The following is an 18,917-nucleotide window of genomic DNA, read 5'->3' as shown; positions in this document are numbered from 1 at the left end:
AGGGATCACCACAGTGAATGATCCACCTCCATCTAACCCTATGCTCTGCATCCTCTTAACTCACAAGAACTAAATTCCTGTTTTTCATTTCACTTTCGCAAGTTTTTTTTTCTTTTGTCCTGGATAAAAGAAATTTAATCATATATATTAATTGATATTAATTAATATCAATATTAATAATCACAAGAACCCTTAAGATGAGATAGATAAACTTGTCCCTGCAATACTGTGACAAATACTGTTGTGATAAATATGTAAGGAATTTGCATGTACTTACCAAAATAACACCATCTTCTTGAATAAACAGTAACACATAAGGGGAAGAAAATCTGCCAGAAAAGGAAGACAAATAAAATAAAATAAAAACTTTAGAAAGACAAACAATTACCGTTTCCAAGCCATTAGTGCATTACTTCATGATACTCCCTTGTAACAAAACAAATATTACTTGTGCCTCTGTGCAAACTACAGATGGCACGATACCACTTTTTTATGTCCGATACCGATATCAAATTTGATTATCTGCCGATATGAATCCGATATAGTGTATTTTATAATAAATAAAACTGTTTTTATAAATATTTTGCTGCATTTTGTATAAGTTCATACTCAGTTTTAAAAACAAAACATTAAAGCTATTCTGTTATACCTGTATGCAAAAAATACACTGCACCCAAAATATTTTATACTTCAGCAATACTGATCAACCTAAAAAACTTACACCATCCTCCTTATTCAGGTATTCTAAACAGTACATAGAAATATTAAACTAACTAATAGGGCTGCCAACTCCCAGCAAAAATATTAGGAAATCACCCCGCACCCTCCGCCTGATAATGCTTAATTGACGTAATCTACTTTAATGCACAGAAATCAATTATTTTTCTATAATAATTAGATTCAACATTTTTCTTCAATACAGTGGCAGACAGCGCAGACAGCGTACCTTCCCAAAGGAAAAAGTGCTATATGTACTACTATTACTAGGGCATATATTAGACTTAATATTTACTACATACAATAATGGATCTCTATACATTTAACCAGATCACCACTTTGGTAGTAAGATTTAGAATAATTATTTATTAAAAGCTAGACACTTTAAATGAGAATAAGAAAGAAAATTATGTCTTTGTGTCTCCCTTTCCCTGTTAATGCCCTACCTGGCCCCTGGCAAAACTTTGCTAGATCCGCCCCTGCACAGTTACCAGCTGTCAGCTACATAAAAAAGGATCCTGGTGTTATTTGTCTCTCAGAAACAGTTCATAACTTCCCTTCAACTCATTCATGTCACCTAAAATGTAAACCTGTTTCTTCATTACCTGTTCAGATCTAATGATTCAGTAAAAATTTCTCCTGGTTTCACCTTCATGTTTCCTTCTCACCACATATCCAAACTATCATGACCAGCAGCTATTACGGCTGTGGCTCCAGAAAACATAAGCGGATACTAGAAGTAATATTAAAAAAATTCTAGCAACAGCTTATCAAGCTTAAACGTGCTGCTGTTGTTTATCTGCCGTTTTCCTCTTTCTAGCGCAAACTGGGTGACTAACAAATGAGAGAGACTAGCGACAGAAAAGCCGATCACCTGATAATCGATCAGTTTCATGATTGAAGTAGCAACAGGAGAGGGAGGGGGGAGAATGAGGGAAGAAGTTTTAGCTGTTTAGCATGAAGACACCGAATAACTCCAGCTTTGTGTCTTTTTTTCATTCTAGCTGAAGTACGAAACAAATCGCTTCCTTTCCCCCACAATACAAAACTCCGACAGCCAGTCCAGCTGTGGCTCCATACATCGGTTGTTAAGCTCAACATGAAAATACTATGCAAACATAAAGAGATGAACTTACACACTTGCTTTACTTCTCTGTGTTAGTTTTCTCTGAGATTAAATGCAGCGGTTTGGAAGCAGGTAGCGAGGCTTCAAATGCTAAACCAGACCGCTGACAGGTCTCGCACTCAGCTCTATCAAGTGAAGCAACTTCTTTTCTGAGTTAATTTCAGTTCTGACAAACATCACTCTCAGTGCCTTTTGATCTCACATTTTTGGCAACCACTGAGTTATTCTCCTCCACAGTTTACAACCATTATTTGTTTCTGCACAAAAGACGTTGTGCAACGCCAATCCTACTTATTTATTTCCTACTGCACCCTGACTGTGCAGGTGCGTTCAGAAGCCCCCTCCCCCGCCCGACTATTCCTTAATGCCAATGTTGTGGCGGGAGGGACGATTTCTCAACTTAAAACTGCAGGCGACTGTACAGTGAACTTTACAGCTAACTACAACAGAGAAATTGCCTCGTTCCATAATTTGTTAGTACAAAGTGTGCCACCAGAACTAAGCTAAAAACATATGACATTTTAACGCATCAATACAATTACTCTTTTAATAGAGCTAGTATAGTAATATAATAGTAGCTAATAGAGCACATAGCTAGCTTAAGTCAAATCACGACAAAGTTCAGAGTTGTACAACTACTTAGACTTCTTTCTCCATGTGCACACGTCTTAAAGAGTCAACATGCTTTGACTGAGGTAAAAAAAACTAAAACAAAAACGACCGTAAAAGGTTTACTTACCGAAGCTAGACCACCTTTATATGAAGTTGTGCGATTAACTTGAGCCTGCTTGCAGCACACAAAGCGTCCGCTTTTTCAGTCCGCGCGCAAAATGGTGGCCTGTCCTAACGCATGCGCAAAATGGCCCAGCAGGATGCTATGAAAAACATACTTAAGCATTTTGAGCTACATTTAATTAACTAAAATTAATTGGATTAAAACGCAGGGAATGTATTCTGGAGTTACTCGAATTATATATGTAGACAGGAATTACTCATTTGAATTGACAAGATATACCAAAATATAATATGCTATATTTAAAAGGAGACAATATCACTTTTTTCAGTGTATCCGATCATGGTGTGACAGTGTGAACGGCACAAATCCAATATTTTCAAATCCGATCTGGGTCACTTTCGTATGTGGTCCTGAATCCGATACATATCTGATGTTTCAGAAAGCGACTGCTGTTTGATGGTCATGTCGCATTAAATCCGTCTTTTACGTCACTGACACAAAACAGACGCCAATTATCAGCGCCGGAGAAGACGTCGCGAACGCTTCCTGGCCATCCAGTGTAGATGTCAGTGAAACTGTTGGGAAGACAGCGTTGGAGAAATGTGAACATTTTATTTGTCCTGTAATCTGCAGATTCTGACAGAAATCTGCAGCTATCCTTTGAAGCAGCGCTCCTCTAAAACAGCAGTAAGGATCATTATTAGGTTATTTACATTATTATGTCAATAACAAAATAACTTAAAGCAAAAATTGGGAAACGTAAAGTCTGAAGTCTTTATATTAAGGCCATCAGTCAAACAATAGTTTGCTCTGGGTCTAAACAGAGCGCGTTGTGTGTGACGTCTTCTTTTGCGCATGCGGCCGCTTTGAGCGTTCACAGTAGAGCGCGTTATTGTTGTCATTGCTGTGAATCTTTACCTGATACACTGACTTGGTGAGTAAATGTTTACTCTTATTCAAACTGATTTTGTGGCTTCTCTTAGTTTAGCACCAGGTTTATATTCTTACTAGCTAGTTAGTGTTAGCCTAGCGTTGCTGCTGCCGCTGGGCTCATGTTACTTAAAAAATAACACCACAGCCTTAAAAACCTCACATAAAACTATGTCTGTGAAATTTTCTGTTGATTGTTTGAAATAAAAAAGTGAGATAAGAGCCCAGACAAAATGTTTCGGGAGGTGCAGCCGTTTGGGGTGGGGTGTGGTGTGGGGGGTATTTTCAATCCATAGCTATAACTAACTATATCATGTTTAACCTGAGTAGCAAAAGATACACCAGGGTTAGCTGTGCTCGCCGGCTCTAGCAGGCCTTGATCTCCTGATCAGCTGTCGGATAACAGAGGTCTCCGAAAACATTGAAGCACTTTTGCAAATATGTGATATTTTGACAAATTGAGTAGATATTTGAGCATTACACAGCTACATTCTCGCCTGAAAATATCTTAAAAGTTTATTTTGTGACCCAGAAAGAGTAATAAGAGTAATATTAAAACGAAGCATCCTTTAAATCTGGGGAAAAGGAGGATCGCATTTGTCGGAGCATGTGTATGCATACTTGTGTGTACCTGTGATACATCTGAGACCTGTTGGTGTTGATACTGAACCCCACGTTGCTCTCTAATGCGCTTTCTGGGATTGTGAAAATGTACGATTGTTAAATGAAAATCACTTAGGTGCAGAAAAAAGTGCTTGTATGAATGGGTGAATGAGGCATGTTGTATAAAGCATTTTGAATGCTTGAGAAAAAGCCATATATAAGCATTAGTCTGCTTACCATTTACAAATATGCCTAAGCCTCTACATCCCATCTCTTAATTCTGGATAAAATAAAGGAAAATGCATCTCCAGTTGCAGAAAGAGAGAGCGTATAGCTCCCATATTGGCTCTCTGGTAAATCCACAATCAAATTTAAAATCCTTCTCCTCGCATACAAGGTCTTGAATAATCAGGCCCCATTTAATCTTAATGAACCTGTAGTACTGCATGTAGTATAGTACTACTATAGTACTACAGAGCACTTCACTCTCAGACTGCAGGCTTACTTGTGGTTCCCAGAGTATTTAGAAGTAGAATGGGAGGCAGAGCCTTATGATATTCAAGCAAAGGATTCTGGAATTCAAGCAAAGGATTCGGAATTCAAGCAAAGGATTCTGGAATTCAAGCAAAGGATTCGGAATTCAAGCAAAGGATTCTGGGAAGTAGCTAGCCGGTCGTCACGGCAAAGCTACGAGAGCGTCTCTCAGCATGGGCCCGAAAAAAGTTCTGTCAGCCGAGGAAGGAGACGATATTAAGAAGTCGCTGGAGTTTATGACAGAGGAGATTTCTACTGTCAAACTGCAGCAGAAAGCCATCCTGGACCTGGTCGAGGAAGTTAAGGCTCTCCGCATCCAGAACGCCGAGAAGGATCGGCGGCTGGCGTACCTGGAGAACAGAGTGGCGGATTTGGAGCAGTACACCCGGATGAACGATGTTATCATCACGGGGCTTCGCATCAAACCCCGGTCATACGCCCGGGCGGTCGCCACTGACAATGTAGGAGGGCCAGGAGAGGAAGATGTCAACTCCACGGAGCATCAAGTGGTTACCTTTCTACGGTCCAAAGGTGTGGAAGTGGATTATAACAACATTGAGGCTTGCCACCCTCTACCCCGAAAAAATGACGGTAACAAACCAGCCATCATTGTGAGATTTGCAAACAGAAAACAGAAAACAGCACTGTTAAAACAAGGAAGGAAACTGAAAGGATCCGATGTCTTCATGAACGAACATCTGATAAAAAGAAATGCGGACATTGCCAGGAAAGCACGTTACTTGAAGAAACAGGGAAAAATTCAAAATACATGGACCACCAACTGCAAAGTATTCATTAAACTCAATGGAACACCGGAACAAGCCAAAGTGTTGGTCATCAGAAATATGGAAGAGCTGGACAAATACTGAGGTCAACTTACTCTGGAGGTATGAATACACATGTGACGTGACACACAACACAACACATGGCACAGTCCAAAAGAACTTCATCTGCATCCGGCAACAATATCAACATGACTCATTGGAATTCTCTTTATGATAATCTGGAACTGAGAACATTTCGATACACAGACCATAATGTTCTAGACTTAGAAAAGGATATAGACCCGGAAAATAATTTCTTCTACAACATCAGCTGTAACTGCTGCTACTTCACTGATGAACAGTTTAAGCACACCATCAACACGGAAAATAAATGATCAATAATCCATTTTAATAGCAGAAGTCTGTATGCCAACTTCAACAATATAAAGGAATATCTAAATGAGTTGACAAATCCATTTGGAATTATTGCCATTTCTGAAACATGGATCAATGCGGAGAAAGGAATGGACTTTGGACTGGAGGGATATGAAGTGAATTTTGTAAATAGAAGGAACAAGAGTGGAGGGGGAGTAGCTGTGTATGTGGATAAAAACCTAAACTACAAGGTGGTAGAAAGTATGACAACTGTAATTGATAATTTACTAGAATGTATAACAATTGAAATTTATAAGGAAAAAGAAAAAAATGTAATAATTAGCTGTATATATAGAACACCTGGCTCTAGTATTCAAGTATTTAATGACTTCATAGAGGAAATATTCTCTAAAACAAATCAAAAAGTTGTGTTTATCTGTGGTGAGTTTAATATTGACCTGTTGAATCCAAAAAAACATAAAATGACCGACGAATTCCTAAACACTATGTACAGTTTGAGTTTACATCCTAAAATAACCAGGCCTAGCAGAATTACACCACATTGTGCCACCTTACTTGACAATATTTTCACTAACAATATGGAAAACAACATTGTGAGCGGAATATTAATTAATGACATCAGTGATCACCTACCAGTTTTTGCAGTTTATGACACTAATTATAAGAAAAATCAGCATGAAGAACAACTGAGATACAGACGTGTAAGGACAGAAGAAACTATGACTGCATTTAAGAACGATCTATTAAATCAGGACTGGGACAAGGTGTACAAAGAAGCTGATATTGATATTGCATATGGCATATTTTTAAGAATATTCATGGAGTTGTACGATAAAAACTGTCCAACAATAAAATACAACAGAAAGCACAAATATTCAGATAGACCATGGCTCACTAAGGGTTTACAAAATGCATGTAAAAAGAAAAATACACTCTATAGGGAATACCTAAAACAAAGAACAAAAGATGCTGAAAATAAATATAAAAAATACAAAAATAAGTTGACCAATATTATACGTGTATGTAGAAAGGAGTATTATAGTAAAATATTGAACAACAATAAACATAATATGAAAGGAATATGGGATGTTTTAAACGGTATCATTAAAAATAATTCTGGACAACAAAGTTATCCACAATACTTTATCGATAATGGCAATATTATGGAAAACACTGCTGATAAGGTCAACAGCTTTAATCATTATTTTGTAAATATTGGACCAAAACTGGCAGAACAAATTCCTGAGTCACTGCCATCAGTAGAATGTAGTGAAAACCTGATTGATAGGAACCCTAACTCAATGTTCCTCACATCAGTGGAGGAAAAAGAAATAATTGACATTGTACACATGTGTAAATATAAAACATCCACTGATTGTAATGATATTGACATGAAAATCGTCAAGAAGGTCATTGAAGGAATTGTAGGACCTCTAACATATATTTGCAACTTATCATTTCAGACGGGAAAAGTGCCAAACAAAATGAAAATAGCTAAAGTTGTGCCGCTGTATAAAACCGGGGATAGACGCCACTTCACAAATTACAGGCCTGTTTCTTTACTACCACAATTCTCCAAAATCCTAGAAAACCTGTTTAATAAACGATTAGACAAATTCTTAGATAAATATAAATTACTCTCTGACAGTCAATATGGATTCAGATCAAAAAGATCAACATCTCTGGCATTAATCGAATCAATTGAGGAGATTACGAATGCTATAGATCAGAAACAGTATGCAGCTGGAGTATTTCTGGATCTCAAGAAAGCATTCGACACAATCAATCATGACATATTAATTAATAAACTGGAACGGTATGGGATTAGGGGGGTTGTACTGCAATGGGTGAAAAATTATTTAAGTGACCGGAAACAATTTGTGAAGCTGGGTGTCCATTCCTCATCATGCTTGGACATTGCTTGTGGTGTTCCACAAGGCTCTGTACTGGGTCCAAAATTATTTATTATTTATATAAATGATATTTGTAAGGCATCTGATATATTAAAATTAGTATTATTTGCAGATGACACAAATATTTTTTGTTCTGGGGGGAATCTAAAGGAGCTGCTGGATACAATTACTTCAGAAATGTGCAAAATTAAAAAATGGTTTAACAGGAACAAACTATCGCTAAATCTAAGTAAAACTAAAATTATCTTATTTGGGAATTCCCTTAGAAATGCACAAGTGCAGATTCATGTAGATGGTGTGGAAATTGAAAGAGTACTTGAACATAAGTTTCTTGGTGTGATTATAGATGATAAATTAAACTGGAAGTCTCATATAAATCATATACATAACAAAATTTCAAGAAGTGTCTCAATCTTGAGTAAAGTAAAACACATTCTGGACCACAAATCACTCCACATTCTCTATTGTTCCCTGATTGCACCGTATTTGAATTACTGTGCAGAGGTTTGGGGCAATACTTACAAATGTTCGCTATCATCAATCTTTATTACAAAAAAGGGCCATAAGGATAATCCATAAAACTGGTTACAGAGATCATACAAATCCACTATTCTTAAAATCAAAAATTCTAAAATTCACAGATCTGGTTCATTTTCTCACAGCACAAATTATATATAAAGCAATAAATAACCTGCTTCCTGACAATATTCTAAAAATGTTTTCTAAAAGGGAACGGGGATACAATTTGAGGGGGGAATTAAATTTAAAACATCCTCGTATCCGTACAACATTAAAAAGTTTTTGCATCTCTGTGTGTGGAGTGAAGCTGTGGAACAGACTAAGTAAAGATATGAAGCAATGTCCAAGCATGGCGCAGTTTAAAAAGCGGTTTAAGGATATGGTTTTTACAGGGTACAGGGAAAAGGTAGAGATTTGATAGGGTGTTCTTGTCTAATATTTTCATGTGTGTGCGCATGCACGGGTTTGTTGGTATGGGTATATGTGTATGTGTATATGTATGTATATGTATGTATGTATGTATGTGTATATATATATATGTGTATATGTATATATATATATATGTATATATGTATGTATGTATATATGTGTATATATATATATATATATATATATATATATGTATATATATATATATATATATATATATATATATATATATATATATATATATATAAAATTGTAGGTTGTGTATCCTTCAGGTGTTAATGGGGTTATTGAAAATGTGTATATGTGCGTATGTGTGTATATACGTAGGTATGGATAGATAGAAACATATATGTGTATATATTAAAAAAAAAAAAAAAAAAAAAAAATTACACATAACATATAATGTAATTACAAGGAGGTATTTCTGTAGTCTATTGATACTAGATAGTGGAAAAGGGGTGGGATTAAATAAGCTTATGCTTCTTCCTGCTCCTTTTTGAACATGGACGTTATTTGGAGTTGTGGTTGCTCGCTTTCCTTTTGTTTGCTTTGTTCATTTGTCTCTTTTAATTCTATTTTTTTTTTTATACTTTTTCAACATGTTCAAAATAAAGATTCAATCAATCAATCAATATAAAGCACCACTCTTGTTGTGATTTGATGCTATGTAATAAAACTGAATTGAACTGAATTTACTTTACTGTCATGGCGCATTAGAACATTTGTAACATTCATTGCTGTTTCTGTGCTATGATGACCTCTAAATCATGACAAATAAACTTTTCCTCTACGGTTGATTGTTTTATAACTACTCTTTCAAGAATTTCTGAATAAAGGGGGAGACTAGAAATCAAACTATAATTAGCTAAGACAATTAAGTAATGCTCTTATTAATGCAATGATAAACACCCGTGGCCTGTTGAGGAATTGAAGTTATTTAAAAATGAAGCATTAATTAATAGTAAAACTTATTTGACCAGTCTTGTAGGAATGAGGTCTAAAAGAAGTTAATTTGGTTGGATTGATAGATTGCTCGATATGAAGTGCTTCGTCCTGCCTGAGCTTAATCAGCATATATTTAACATGTTGATGACAGTTTTTATACTTTACAGATGATGGATTAACTATTTTGTGCTATCCTGCTTGTTTTCTGTTGCTCTTGCTTTTCTTTCTCTCTTTTCTCTTGCTGTATGTGTTGTTGGCATGTTCTTTACTTTTTCCTCTGAGGCAGCACATACTGGTTTCTCCACCTCCCTGCCAGTCACTCACCTGTCAAGGTTGCTGATATACTCACCTGCAGCTTATCAGAGGATGGATCAGAGGAGTAAGTTGGTTACTTAAGTCTGAAGCAGTCACTCAGTCGGCGCCAGATTGTTGTGTCAGCCAGGTAGCGTGCTCGGCCTCAGTCCTGTCACGTTTTCCCGTTTACCTTTGCTTCTGTGCAAACCTCTTCGTACAGCTGGAATCCCTGAGCTTAAGGGACTGTGACAAACTCACAGTCCCTTAAGCTCAGGGATTCCAGTGTGTGTGTGCCCTTTGACTGCCTGCAGCACCTCTGCTAGCTCACCTGGAAATTCTTCATATCACCAATAGTGCCAGTCCTGTTTTATTCTCATTCTGTACATGAGAATGATTCTAAGTTGGCTCTGGCATCACCAGAGGCCTTCACTGGTGTGGTGGAAAAAGCCCAAGGCAAACCATATTATCACATACATGACAAATCTAAGAGAGTTGCTGTGGGCACAGGTAGTCATAAATTAAAGTGAAAATTTATGCGTTGCTGAGTTTATCAATAGATTTCGGTGTGCGTTTGTGAAAGGGACCAGCTCCAACGCTGCAGCAGATTGCATGTTTAATTTAAAACAAGGAAAGCCTTGTGTGGCAGACCGTTCTGTGGACTTCTGGGTACAGACTGGAGGCGTATACCTCCACGGCTTCAGTGATGGCATGGCAAGTGAGCTGGCTGCTAAAGATTTACCTCTGTCCTGTGATCAGCTGGTTTTCATGTGTATTAAGCTAAATGATCACCTAAAAGAAAACGGGCATTGCAAAATCGCCAGTGCTAAATTGAATAGGAACAGATCCTACAGAGCATACAGAGAAAATAATAAACCGAATCAGTTTTCGTTATATATTTTACTAATAACAAAATTTCATTATCTGTGTCTTTACCCCACATTTGACTAGGTGACGGTACTGTAGGTGCCCAGTGGTGGTTCCTACAATTTGAGCTGCTTCGAGCTTTATCTGTGTAAAGCAATTCAACTTTTTTTTTTTTGCCATCAGAATTATTGTCTAAAGGCAAAGAAAGATGCCCAACGGATTTACTTTACCAAATGGACCATCCCAGCCTTGCTGTATTGGTCTATTGGATTCACCTTTGCTTTTATTGTTTATTTTATTTTCATTTGCTGAACACGGGACAGACTTGACTGGGGAAAAGAAACGGGAGAAAGAAAGAGGGAAAGAAAAGGAGCGGGGAAGAGGAACGGCAATTCAACTTTTTTATTAAATTTTATTTATGTAGTGCCAAATCACAACAGTCACCTCAAGGTACTTATTATTGTAAGGTAAAGACCCCACAATAATTCAGAGAAACCCCAACAATCAGATGAGCACCTATGAGCAAGCATTTTGCTGACAGTAGGAAAAAAAACTCCCTTTAAACAGAAAGAAAGCTGTTTAAGGAGGGGCGGGGCCATCTGGCTCTACCGGTTTGGGGTGAGCGCCAGGGGTGATTCTAGGATCAGAGCTTTGGGGGTGAGACGTCTTCCCCGTCTCCGTCAGTCCCTGCATCCTTAAATGTCTCCAGTTGCCCTGAGTTTTCTCTGAATGTCTCCTTGGTGCATTTAAACTCCTGTTCCTCCCTGTCCTCGTCGTCTGTTGTCGTCGTCTCCGTTATCAGTCATCATAATTTTACCATCTCTGTGCAAGTCTGCAAATTTCTTTATTAAATCATGAGCTTAAATTCATCAAGTCTCTCTGTGCCTGGGTCCTCGTCTCAAAACATGACATCACTGCTTTGTACATTTTAACAATTTAATCCCACATTTGTGAAAGAAAAGCAAAAGACTTTTTTGAAAAGTCTGTAACAAAACCATCAAATCTGATAAAGGTTATTTAAATGCTGCTAAAGAAGAATGGATTGGAATAGAATAAATACATATCCTAACCTTAATTACTGGGAGAATAATGAATGATGCTCACAGTGAGTAAAAAGTAAACTGAGTGCATTTTTTGGACAGAGATTCACTTTTAATGTGTATGTACCTCGGGAATTTATATCGGTCATTATAAGTGCCGTTTATATTCCACCACAAGCGGACACGGTCACCGCCTTATGCAAGCTGCATGAGGCACTCACACAGCACCAGACACAACACCGGGACGCTGCGCTTATTGTGACGGGGGACTTTAATAGCGCCAACCTCAAACGCGCAGCGCCGAACTTTTATCAACACATCACCTGCCCCACCAGGGGTGAAAGGACACTGGACCACTGCTACACTACGGTCAAGGACGGCTACAAGGCACAATCCCGCCCTCCTTTTGGCAAATCTGATCACGCCGCCATCTTCCTCATCCCAAAATACAAACAAAGGCTGAAACAGGAAGTTCCGGTTCAGAGGAAGGTCGCGCGCTGGACGGATCAATCGGTGGCCGCGTTACAGGACGCACTCGATGACGCAGACTGGGTGTTCAGAAACAGCTCCGATGATGATGTCAACGTGTTTACGGAAGCGGTTGTGGGATTCATCGGGAAACTAGCGGATGATACCGTGGAGACAAAGACTATCACAACGTTTCCCAACCAGAAGCCGTGGGTGAATAAAACCATCCGCGACGCTCTGAGATCCCGCACCGCTGCCTACAACACGGGACTCATGACGGGGGACATGGACCCGTACAAAGCCGCGTCATATAACGTGCGGAGGGCGGTGAAAGAGGCGAAGCAGCGCTACGAGAGGAAACTAGAGTCACAACTCCAACAGAGTGACTCTAGGAGCCTGTGGCGGGGACTAAGGACAATAACGGACTATAAAGCACCAACAACCGGTATGACGAACTCTGGCAGACGAGCTGAACGCTTTCTATGCTCGCTTCGAGGCTGCAGCTAAGGACTCCAACAATGCTAGTGTTAGCGGCGCTAACGGCTGCAGACAGGAAGATACTGCCAGCACCGGAAACGTGCTCGTCATCTCCGAGCATGAAGTAAGGAGAGCCTTCAAGAGAGTGAACACCAGGAAAGCAGCAGGACCAGACGGCATCCCAGGTCGTATCCTCAGAGACTGCGCATACCAGCTAGCTCCTGTGTTCACTGAGATATTCAACATCTCTTTATCTCAGTCGGTGATCCCCACATGCTTCAAAGAGTCCATCATTGTCCCGAAGAAACCCCACCCTGCTTCTCTCAATGACTATCGCCCTGTAGCCCTCACCTCAGTAGTGATGAAGTGCTTTGAACGCCTGGTCAGAGACTTCATCATTTCTTCACTACCAGACACACTGGACCCACTACAGTTCGCTTACCGTCCAAATCGTTCCACAGACGATGCCATCTCTCATCTCCTCCACACATCACTCACTCACTTGGACACTAGAAGGGGGAATTATGTTAAAATGCTCTTCATAGACTACAGCTCTGCATTTAACACCATAATTCCCTCCACACTCACCACCAAGCTGGAGCATCTGGGACTCAGCTCATCTATGTGTCAGTGGATCTCCAACTTCCTAACTGGCAGACCACAGGCAGTAAGGATGGGCGGACATGTCTCAGCCTCCACCACTCTCAGCACTGGAGCCCCCCAGGGGTGTGTTCTGAGCCCCCTGCTGTACTCTCTGTACACATATGACTGTGTGGCCACTACCAGCTCCACCACCATCATCAAGTTTGCTGACGACACCGTCGTGGTGGGCCTGATCTCTGATAACAACGAGACGGCCTACCTGAAGGAGATTAGGAATCTGGAGAACTGGTGCCAGAGGAACAACCTCCTTCTAAACGTCAGTAAGACAAAGGAGCTGATAGTGGACTTCAGCACTAAGCAGGAGAGGAACTACCAGACCCCCGTCATCAACGAGTGCCCAGTGGAGAGAGTGGACAGCTTCAAATACCTCGGAGTTCACATCACGCAGGACCTGTCATGGTCCTGTCACATCAACACCGTGGTGAAAAAGGCCCGTCGGCGTCTCTACCACCTCAGACGCTTGAGAGACTTCCAACTGCCCTCCAAGGTGCTCAGGAACTTTTACTCGTGCACCATAGAGAGCATCCTGACGGGAAACATCTTAACCTGGTTCGGGAACAGCACCATGCAGGACAGACGAGCTCTACAGAGGGTTGTGCGGTCAGCTGAGCGCACCATCCGCTCCGAGCTCCCTGACCTGCACTCAATCTACAGCAGGCGGTGCTGGACCAAGGCCAGGAAGATCGTGAAGGACCTCAGCCATCCCAACAACAGACTGTTCTCTCTGCTGAGGTCAGGAAAGCGATTCCGCTCCCTGAAGACCAACACAGAGAGACTGAGGAGGAGCTTCTTCCCGCAGGCGATACGGTCTCTCAATCACACACCACACAGTACTGACCCACACATACAGTTCTTACACACACTGGACATTCTGGACTTTGTTTTCACTTCATTACTTAAATCACGCTGCTGTTATTGTGTATATATTTATTTATATTTCTTCATACATTCTTATATAGTTCTATATTGTGTATTTTGTTGTACAGTTATTTTATTTTCAACTTTAATTTATATATTTTATCTTATTCTCCCAGTTAAATTTACCCTTCATTCTAATTTGTGTTGTACAGTTATTTCATTTTTAACCTTAATTTATATTTTATTCCTTCCTAGTTAAATTTACCCTTTTTAATTTTTCATATTTATTTCCTATCTTATTCATAGCCTTTTCCTTTTTTGTTTTCTTTAGGTCACGAGCAGTTGTCCAAGCATTTCACTACATATCGTACTGTGTATGACTGTGTACGTGACAAATAAAATTTGAATTTGAATTTGAATTTGTATAATATAATACAGATACATAACAAATACACTCCAAAAACAGAAGAATACTTGAAATGCACAAATGTACAAAATATTAATAAAAAACTATAAAAATGGAGGCAACTTTGCCTGTGGTACAATGTATACAATGTATGAAAAAATCTTTCTGTAATGCAACCGTTCTCTGACTTGTATCCCCATGTGATGTCTGTGTTGTGTGTGTATGGTCAACCCGTTCTCACTCCCAAAGCGTAACATTTTACGCTAGGTGACAAATCGTCACCATATTACGTTTTCGGCTACCCACCACGTTCCTAAATGACGACCTCGGAAAAAGAGGAAATATGAGAACCGTCTGGACTGAACCTACACATGTTCGCTCTTTTTCTTCAAATCGCTTAGAAACACGCTATTTAACATCATTAAAGTCCTGGTTACGGTCAGGAATAAGGTTATGGTCAGGGCTAGGGATAAGGTTAGGTTTAGGGCTGGAATACAGGTCTGGAACGTCTACTACCGCGGGAGCGTCATTGCACTGGATTCCAGCCATAACCCGCCGCGTACCATAAGAACGCCGAAGGTCTCCTTTCGCGTTCCTCAGGAACGCCGCGGGACGTGACAAAACGTCCACATGTTATGCCTCGGGAGTGAGAACGCTCTGGTATGGTCGGGGGGCGGGTTCATTCCACTGCAGGGCAACCTGCTGCAGATGCTAATTTACTAATACTACTGTTACAATAATACTGTTGTAAGATTTATGAGTTTCATGCTTGGTACTTGGGAGAGCTTGACATTTTCTCAGGTGGTACACACTGTAAAAAGTTTGGAAAAACACTGATAATGTCACGGTTCTGGGTCATTTTGACCCAGCTTTTTCAGTTTTTTATATTGGTACCACTTTACAATAAGGCTCCCCTTATAGATGCTAATAAATAGTTTATAGCTATATTATTAATTAATCTGTAAATGCTTTATAAACCATTATTAATGGTTTATTATGCATTAGTTAAGGGTGAGAAAGAGGAAAAAACACTGACCGGTTTCTTGCCAAATAGTGAGCCAAATGTGTTCACCTATATATTTCATCTAGAGGTGCTATATTAAACATTTCAGACTAAGTTACTATCCTGTAAGCACAATCAGCATTTGTAAACATATTTTTTATCATATAAAATTGTACTTCAGAAATGCATTATAAATATCCACAACTATCAATCGGAGCTTTGTTGTAAAGTGTAAAGCATAAAACCATTTATTAATGAATAATAAATATTTATAAATGCCAAATGGGAGCCTTATCGTAAAGTGTAAAGCATAACACCATTTATTAATCACTAATAAACATTTATAAATGCCAAATGGGAGCCTTATTATAAAGTGTAAAGCATAACACCATTTATTAATCACTAATAAACATTTATAATTGCCAAAAGTGAGTCTTAAATGTATAATGTCACGATTTTTTTACACTTAGACCTAAATTACAATCAGTGCTTGAAATAACATTTAACTACTGTCAAAAATGGCAATGTATTGTAAGAGTAACACATGTAACATTAAATGTGTTTTTTAAAACACCAAACAGTCACCCACTCCAAAAAAAGTTCATGCCAGACTGGTTCAAACTGGAAATATTTTTTGTATGTCCTTAAATAAGCGTCCCAGTGGTCCATCAGGGTGTCGCGAACCAAGCCAAGATGACCACTCAAGAACCATCAGGTGTTCCTCCAGCAACTTCTCAGTGCGATTTCCTCTTAGTCTACGGACATGTCCTTTGATGGTCATCCAAGCCCTTTCGATATGCTGTGTATGACTGCCAGATTGAGGATCTACAAACCACCTGCTGTGATTTACAGTGTAATGTCTGTACCCTATGTTTGTCAAAACATTCTTGTAGGCTCTCCACTCATCACTGATAATGGCACTACCCAACTTAGCATGCTGTCTGATCAGAGGAACAAGGTGGCGCCTTGATCGTTTTTCAACAAGTTTTAACACGAGCCTTCGCCTTTTGTCTTTAATTCCCATCATTCCAAATACCCATTTCTTCCTTTTCCATGCATTTCCAAAGCGTCCACGTGCATACTGAAAACAAAAAGAATAAAATTAAACAGAATTAAAATTAAAAAGAATAAAATTAAATATCTACAAAGAAACATTCAAAAAGATGGTTGCTTCTACTAATTTTTTTTACTTATGGTAAAGGTTTCCATGTTTAGAGGACACATTCAGATCTGCATTGATTCTAACAAACCTGTCTGAGAGTTTACCAACCTTTCGCTGATGACGGAGACAGCTTTCATCTATAACCACAAATTCTCTGTCACCACCAAGACGGTGTCCATTGTTTATTCTGTGTCTTTTAATTGCACGTATACAAACATGTCGAATGTGTCTTGCCATGCTACTTAGTGTTCTGGAGCTGCCAGCCACTTCATCATCGATCATATCTATTTGTCTGAGCCTGAGCCCTTGTGAAAATCTGTGATAGAAATTGAGGCAATTATTACTTACTGAGGCCCTAATTTTATTTCACAAGTCTCGTATTGGTGTTCAATTATGAAAGGTGCATTGCTATTAATGTCTACATCTACATATACCTGTAAATGAACTTCATCCAACTGAAAAGAGATGTTTTTGATTTCTCAAAGAGGGAGCCAGTTCTAATTGTTCTGGAAACTTTCCTATGACTTGCTCTTTTGCAGCACCTGAGAACATATCAATGAGTTAAGTAAAGAAATGGACCCTTAAACAAGAGCATTAATTGAAAAGATAATCACAAAATTAAGTATGAAGAAAATAATAATGAAAAGAGGTTAATGCTCCCTCTTGCATTGATAACCGAAATATTTTGTTATATTTACTACATGCACTACATTATCATGCATTATACATACCACATATATTGGTCTTTCTTCACCACGGAAATCATTTTCATCTTATGGTGACAAACAGGACATCTAAGCTTCTTTTTTAGCAGGTGTTTCTTCTGCAGCCATTTAATGAGCCTTAGTGCCTTATATTTAGTTTGTTTTCCTTCTATTCTGGCGCGCAATCTCATTCCCAAAGACATTCTGGTGGAAAAAAATGAGTAATTTATTTTATTATCACCTCGAAACACCGTAAAATACTCTATGGGAGTCTAGTGCAAATCGGTTCAGAGTTAAAGAACTTCACATGCTATATAAAACAAACCCTATAATCAAAAATAGTCCCACGCAAAAGAGAGGATTGTCTCACCTGTTATAATGTATCTCCGACTTTGTTATGTAGATCTAACCCGCTGGATTCATGCTAAAAAAATATGTTCTGCTGCCAAAGGGAGGGAAAACAAATTTAATTTAAACGCAGAGGAGCTTATATAACCATCCAATCACAGTTAACTTTATTAAGGAAAGCCCCTCCTCTCAGAGCGCGACAGGCAGTGGAGCGCTCTGGAAGGTCAAGCCAAAGGGGCACGAACAGACACACTGAAGGCGCTCGTTCAAGTTCCTGCGCCATGGATGGAGCAGAAGATAAAAATTTGTGTGCGTCTGCAACTTACACAGTTAGCACACGTTCGAAGAGATACAAAAAGCAGAGACTGGATGATCTAGATTGCACTAAGCCAACGACGTCAGCAGTTGGACATGAAGGTGAGTATAATGCTAGCTAGCTAGCTACCGAGCCATTTGGCTGCTAGCTACAGTGGCTAACTAACGTCACATAACATGTGAATAGCTCTATTACTATTGGTTATTCCAAACGATTGATATCACTTAGTTGTATATTTTTAGTTTTGTTTATGTGCATCATTAAATTTATATTAAACACCCTGGTAAGGCAGTACACAGAAGAATTATTTGCCTTGTTTTAGAAATGTCTGAACCACCACATGTGTATATAACATAATTTTTACAAAGTGGCTTTTTATAAATTCAAGTTGTAACCGTTTTTAATCAATATTTTATTTGAGTTTCCCAAGTTTAGATTATAACTTATTTTAGTGTTGTAATTTAATAATTGTTTGTTCTTTAGATTCTTCTTCTAATCCTGCCCCTACTGCAACTGCCCTTCTTAACAAGGAGCGAGAGAAACTGACTTTTCTTAAGGAGAAACTGGAGCGCAACACCCTGATGGACCACTGGGACGCTTATTTAAGGACATACAAAAAATATTTCCAGTTTGAACCAGTCTGGCATGAACTTTTTTTGGAGTGGGTGACTGTTTGGTGTTTTAAAAAACACATTTAATGTT

General features: G+C 38.9%; 1 long non-coding RNA gene across 2 annotated transcripts; it reads right to left on the bottom strand.

The window, feature by feature from the left end:
- Positions 1 to 16,156: 16,156 nt before the first annotated feature.
- LOC308410088 lies at positions 16,157 to 18,017 on the bottom strand. Of its 2 annotated transcripts, XR_013974124.1 has the most exons (5): positions 17,922 to 18,017; positions 17,579 to 17,755; positions 17,282 to 17,389; positions 16,956 to 17,163; positions 16,157 to 16,766 (listed from the first exon to the last, which is right to left on the bottom strand). It is a non-coding gene; the product is annotated as an uncharacterized lncRNA (long non-coding RNA). The 2 variants fall into 2 exon arrangements; XR_013974125.1 differs by lacking the exons at positions 16,956 to 17,163; positions 17,282 to 17,389.
- Positions 18,018 to 18,917: the final 900 nt, after the last annotated feature.

The sequence above is a fragment of the Rhamphochromis sp. 'chilingali' genome (assembly GCF_963969265.1).
Source record: "Rhamphochromis sp. 'chilingali' genome assembly, chromosome: 14".
Classification (NCBI taxonomy): domain Eukaryota; kingdom Metazoa; phylum Chordata; class Actinopteri; order Cichliformes; family Cichlidae; genus Rhamphochromis; species Rhamphochromis sp. 'chilingali'.
This window is presented reverse-complemented; position numbering and strand designations above follow the sequence as displayed.